Genomic DNA, 7,192 nt, shown 5'->3' with positions numbered 1-7,192 from the left:
GCAAAAGTCTCAACCCGAAGTTTGGACATTCACTCTATGAAGTTATTATCTCCATAATTGAATTTCATTTTTTTGTCAACCCAAGGACGTATTACTTGAAATGGGTCTGCACTATATATGCACTAAGTTCCTGCGATAGCTATTCTGCATTGCTGCAACAACTAAACCTATTTGAAATAAGCAAGCAAGAATTATAACAATTGAATGGCTATAGGAAAACTTTGCATTAACATAAAACCCAATTAAAGAACTATTAACTAAGTCCAAAGCTGACAAACAAGAATTACTCTGTTTGCTTTGGCTGCAGGAACAGTCACAGGATCTGTTTCTAGTGGCTGCAAGAACAGTCAATTGCCAGAATGCCTATTACAACAGAAATGGAAACTAAATTTAACAAATGCACAAGAATACACACCAAGTGCCCCCCCATGGATGAGTGTATCCGGGCTTCCAAAGATAACTCTAAATACTAAGAATAACATTATTTTATTCATTATTTTTCAAAGGTCGATACAACACACAAAATGAAAGAAAGCTAAAAAATACTCTGCAACTTTATTTCTTAATCTTTTGTCTCTCTCCTCTCTAACTTTTGAGAAGAGGTGCAGACTCTCATTAAAAAAAAAATTATAACAACTTCCTACAATCTAGGTCACACCAATGTGTTAAATTCTATGAGAAGCAAGAATCGAGCTAGGATCTGATGTCGGTCATAGATCACATGCAACTCCAAGCAATGGATGATTGAAGATCAAAATAGCTGAATGAAGATAAATTTGATATGAGAGAAAAATAGAGATAAAGAAGAGAATTTAGAGAAGACTCTCACTGAGCTATCACTTAACTAGTGAAGGTGAGAGTATATTGCTTATTATATAGAAAAATAATAGCATATACAACCAAGAGGTGCATTAACTCCCACCTCCATAAAAAGTGGGAGGTTTTACCTACTACCCCATAAAAGGTGGGAGGTTTTTACCTACTTGGTAAATGTCAAAACATGTGGCATAACCTCCTTACATGAAAACAAAAAAGGAGTTATAAGAGGTGACACATAAGGCCAAAAGAGGGTGAGAAACCCAACTACCCCATAACCCACTTAGGAAATGACAAAATAGTGGTTATGAGAGGTGGCACAACAAGCCAAAAGAGGGTGTGTAACTCAACTACCCATGTGAGGTGGAGAGTTACACATGTAGCTAATGTATTCCACCACGTGTCCTCATATTAACCACACCTAATAACCTAAGCAAGCTTAATAATATATGTGTAGGAAAAATAAATACCCCCTAACATAAGGAAAATAAAAAAACCTACACTAACACAATGAAATGAGGCGGAGAACATTTATGATAGAGAACAAATGGAGTTAATCCATTGAAAATGTGGATCTCTACTAGACCGTAGCCAAGAATATAGCATGGCGGTATTACAAGATTGATGTTTACTAAAGACAGACATAAATGAGTCTTGCGTGCCCTGCTATTCCTTTGTCGTTCCTTACGCCCATTATTCTCTTTGTTATTTTGAACTTTTAACCGCCTCTTGAATATATCTAACTTCCTTCATGACGTGACACAATAACCACCTCTGTAGTATCTTATTTATTCCTGCAATTGAAAAGATAGAACATAAAAGAACACACATATATCTATTTTAATTAATCATAACACATATATTTCACACATGATATTGCCTATGATAATCCACATGGCAACAGGAATAATAGTTAAAAAAAACAAGATTTAATGGGTTTAGTTAACATATAGAATGCATATAGTCAAACATTAATACATCATTACTACCCCATTATACAAATTAAAACATGGCGAAAACTTATGAGTTCAGGAATAAAGGAGCTAATATCTCATCTCATCACTCACCTATCATCAAATACATAAAACATGTTTGTTCTTTCCTTTGTAATTAGTCTATGTGCCTAATTTATCAAAAGTAAATGTAAAATCTCACGGCTACACCAAGAGTTAGTAGTTTATCATGCATTCTTTGATGGCGAAAGGGTTTATAACTCCGGTCTTTGATAATGAAATAGGTACCTGCAAATCAAAAAACTGCAAATCAAATTCGAGAAAATAACAGTTTAGAAGCAGCATTGAAAAATACAAAATAGGACATGGAAAAGCAAAATTAAAAACCCAGAACGCTGAAATAAATACTAAAAACGCTGCCCTGTCAACCAAAAATATTATTCTGTGTACCAAAAACATTTTTCTAGGAACCAAAAACGTTGTTCTGGAAGCCAAAAATGTTGAAAGATAGACTGAAAATCTGAAAGATAGACTAAAAAATGCGAAAAGATAGACTAAAAATGCTAAAATAGGGAAAAAGGAAAAAACAGAGCCAAATCCTTTATGTTTAGTTGTCGGGAATCATGTGAGCACCATTTGAGGTAATGAGACGCTAAAGAAGAGATAAAAAATGTGAAACTCTAGTTTAGAAGAGCCAATCTGTGCTTCCAAAATGATATTCAACCTATCAATGAAATTTCCTTCAAGAAAACTTGTTAAATATTAAAGGGGCTAGGGCCCACGGTGGGTGCCAATAAATGTGATGTTTAAAATGGAGTCCATCAATAAAAATAAGCATAATAGATGTGATAACATATGATTAGGAAGCATACAAAAGACTAAATAAATGCAAACCGAGGCTTCCTTTAAGATGTCCCATCCTCCTCTATTTTTGAGGATCTTGAAGGTGGTAGGTAGGTGGCTCTTAGCAAGAAATGACCTCCAAAGTGGAAACTCAAAAGTTGAGTAGCTATGTATGAAAATGCTCAAGACTGGGATGATTTGGTAAAAGATTAAGCTAAGATGAGTATGCTAAATGCTTGAAAGAAATGCTAGATTATCATGATTATAAAAACCATGTTAAACCTGCTAGAATTGCTCTAATTATCAACTATGCTAACAATGCTCAAGATATGTTATTGCCTATAATAACTATGCAAAAAGCTAGAATGCAAGGGATCCTTATTGCTCCAAAATGGGGGATATTTATAGGAATTCCTAGGCCAAGGCTGAGGTGGTAGGAATCGACGGTCAGGATTTGATCTAGATATATCAATGGCCAAGATTGAGGAAGTTGGAGAAGAGGTTGGAGGGAGGGACACATGTGATTTCTATGGTGACAAGTGTCAAGGAATTCTTCTCATGAGAGTGCAAGTGTTTGTAATAACCCACTTAACTTAATCCAAAAACTCAACTGAATTTTTTTTTTTGATATAAAAGAAAATATTGATTTCTTATTCTTACTTATTCTTAATTGTGTTTGATTCAATCACATACTCAGGTACATCTATCCAAACGAGATAGGCATCCATCCAACTAGGATGGGCATCTAACCATATGGGTTAGACATCTAACCATATGAGTTAGGCATCTATCCAGACGGGACTAGGCATCTAGCCATACAGATTAGGCATTTGTCCATACGGGACATGAGGTTTCATCTATCCAATCCGGGATAGGTATCTACCCAAATGGGGTAGGCATCTATTCATAAGAATAGGATATGCTCTAGACAGAGACTTTAGACTCATCGGGACCATTTGGGTCTTGAGCCACTCTCTAAAGATTACACTCCCCTTCTAGGAGTGCATCGAGGTTGCTATCCTTAGGATTATAAAAAAATAATTACATAAACAGGCTTGAGTTCAGCCTCAGAATTCGACCTAAAGCCTCAGGAATTCAAGTGAATCCATATGGGATTCCTTTTGAGTATGCATTGAATTAATTTTAACCTCTCAATTAGTATTTGCACTATTTGATTAAAAGACCAAGGAGCTTCAAGAAATAGATACTCACCCATAACCAAATCCTAATCCCCATCCTCGAACGTCTGAGTATAAGGGACAACTCCATCCCTAGAGTACCTACATACCCGTTTCAGTACGGATCAAGGCGTAAAGTATTTAATTCTAGTTTCTAACTATGGTTTAATGTAAACTGTTTGGTGGGTACACAAACCTTTATAGGGTCAATGTCCTAGACAGTTTCTCTGTGGTTTCTACCCACAATGGTAGCTTTATAGAAAAAAGGCTCAACATGTCCTTTTGCTTGTGGCCTAAAACAACTAAGTCCTATTTCCTATCAAATACATCACCCTTAATCCATTATCATTCTTTGAAACCATTAAGAAAAAATAAATTCCAAACATCACATGCAACCAAATCCTAATGGGGTTTTCTAAGGTTTAACTAAGTGAATGTAAATTCATTTTAAAAATTAATTTTTTTAGATTATTGATCCAAGGGGGATTACTTGCCCCTTGGATTTTAACTTCCAAATGATCTGTATTTCTCCCCGACGGTTTATAGGGACGATACCACAAACATCGTTGTTGCAGCTTTATTAGGTGTTAAGTGTAGTAGTTCAACATGATGACATTACCTGTAAGTGTGACCCAAAGGCACCATAGATACCAAACACTGCTAGTTTTTGTTTTGAACTCCTCTTGTTTAGTTATCTAACTAGGAATTTAACTTTGAATTCATGAATCTTAAATGAAGCAATATGCCAATACAATTATGAAAAAGAAACTATTATATACAAGGAATTATCGCTTGAATTTAAAAACTAAATTATAAATTTTACGTAATTGAAAGGAATATAAACAAATCGCCTACTTGGGAATAGTATTTTCTCCTAAGGAAAATTATGATAATAATTAAAACTTCAAAAATTTGAACTAAACACATGAAATTACTAATTTCTTGGAAACCATGATGCTTTTAAAGATAACTTATGAAAATGATTTGAATTACTTGCAAGATATAATTATTTTGGAACAAACCATTACACATTAAGTATGAATCCTAGTACTGATTTTCTTGAAAGAAAATTAAATGATTGAATAACAAGACTTTGGAAATAAATTTTAACAACTACTTGTTTGAAGTGAAGAGTATTAATAATAACCCAACTAATTATTCCATAAGAAGTAGCATATATTTCATCTACAAATGATAATGCTACTTTAAATGTGAATCCTAATACTTGAAAGGTACTAAATTGCTTGAAATAAATTTAAATTATCAAATAATAATACTTTGGAAATGAATTTAATACTCACTTGTTGAAGGAAAAAAAAAACTATTCAACAATAAGCTTCAAATTAACCACATTATTCTTAATTACTAATTATTTGAAAAAGAGATTAGAAAAGAGTCTAAACAATTGCTAGTTAACCAAAGTAAATAATACTAAGCCTCCTAATAAACAATTCTAATCAATCTACTTCTAGTTGCTTTTGAATTAATACCTTTGCAAGATTATAAAGTGATAACTAACTACTCCTTCCACTTGAAGTAACGTTAACTTTATTGTTGGATACTTTCTACGAACAATAGCTTTATCAATTTCAAATACTTAGAAGAGAAATAATGTTTTCTCCTTAAATTACCCTGAATTAAAATTGTTATTTAATTTTCTAAATGATCACAGAAATAGGTTTCTTGAACTCATTTGCTAAAACAATTTCGGTTTTGAATAAACTCTCTTTGCATCCTAATTAATACTAATACCATATGAATATTTAACTATGCAATTTACCTCTAAATTTAACGTTAATTAAATTTATCCTCACTAATTGCTTGTATTTTTAAGTGTAACTTTTCCTTTTTACTAGCCTTATGTTTCTTTCTAGCTAAAAGGTAAATATTTTAACTATTAAAAGAACTGACTATTCTCAATGCCTTATATACTCATATCTTGGAATCTAATAAAGAAACAAATCAAATAATCAACTTTTCAAATTGAGGAAAATCTTTATCTAACATTAACTCATATTGCTTGAAATACCTAAAAGGGTTACTATGAATCTAAACACATTTACTTGTTAGGTGAATTCCTTTAACCTTTGATGCTTGTATTAATTGAAATATACAAAAGATCATTTTGAAATCCAATAATTAAAGAACTTAAATATTTGAAATGTATTGAATGTCTTGAGGGAACCTGCTTACTATTATGATTTATTTATTTGATGAAAACATCCAAAACTATGGAATAAGTGTATCATTAGCGCAATAACATTTTCCTTTGCTTTATTTTTCCTAAGTCAAATTAATTTGTTTAATATGGATATTTAACTATTATATCTACATCCTAAGAAGGATTAATTCAAGACGATAGATCTATTAATGCTCGATTATCTATTGAAATTCTCAAGTGTTAATTGACCCTTTTGCCTTATGCAATATTTATCTTTTCAAAACCTAAGGGACTCTTTTCCCATCATTGAGGAGATACTAACTCTTTAGAATTAAAAAAAAAAAGTTCAAATTTGCAACTTAATTTTCCATATTAAAACTCCAATAAGTTATCCATTAATATGAGTTAGACCCTTTTCGTTTAAATTTTCCTTTAATATTTTAATAATCTAATTCCTAAAACTGGAGATGATATTTTAAATACATTTCTATTAATTTGAATAAGGTTAGATTATAAATAGGTCTCATTAATTATTTTTAAATAGATCTCAATAAATAAAACCATTTTTTATTAATAGACCTCAATAAATAAATCCATTTCTCACTAAATTCGATAAATTTTCAACTATTAAAATTTATAATTATAAACTAAAACTAAATGATTTTTTAATTACCAAGTGAAAAATTAAATTTCAAAGAACTATAAGCTTAATAACTTTAATCATTCAAAATAACTTTCAATATTCTAAAACATTTTTATATTTTAAATAAAAATAAATAAATCCGAACTGCTTATTTTAATCATACAAATAAATTTCAATTACTTAAATAACTTAGAATATGAATAAATTTTTCAATTATTTGAATAACATATAAAATTCAAATAGAAACTCTAAAGTATAATTCAATTTTACTAAAACAATTCTTAACTAAAAATATATATTTTTAAAAATAATTAGTAATTAACTCAAAATCTTTTAATAATATAATAAATTATATTTATTTAATCTCAAATAAATAAACTAAAATGTTTTAAAAAAGTAAACTTAAATCTACAAACAAATTTAGAACATAAATCTAAATTTAATATGATTTTAAATAAATTTGATATATATGTTTATATATATATGAAGAGAAATTTACTAATTTATTAATCAAGGCAAGATTTACTTTTTTACTTTTTTAATTTTTTTTAATTTCATACATGCACAAGGGAATAATATTTTTTTTCCCCAAAATCCA

This window comes from Cryptomeria japonica, chromosome 5 (assembly GCF_030272615.1).
Source record: "Cryptomeria japonica chromosome 5, Sugi_1.0, whole genome shotgun sequence".
In the NCBI taxonomy this organism is placed as follows: Eukaryota; Viridiplantae; Streptophyta; class Pinopsida; order Cupressales; family Cupressaceae; genus Cryptomeria; species Cryptomeria japonica.
This window is presented reverse-complemented; position numbering follows the sequence as displayed.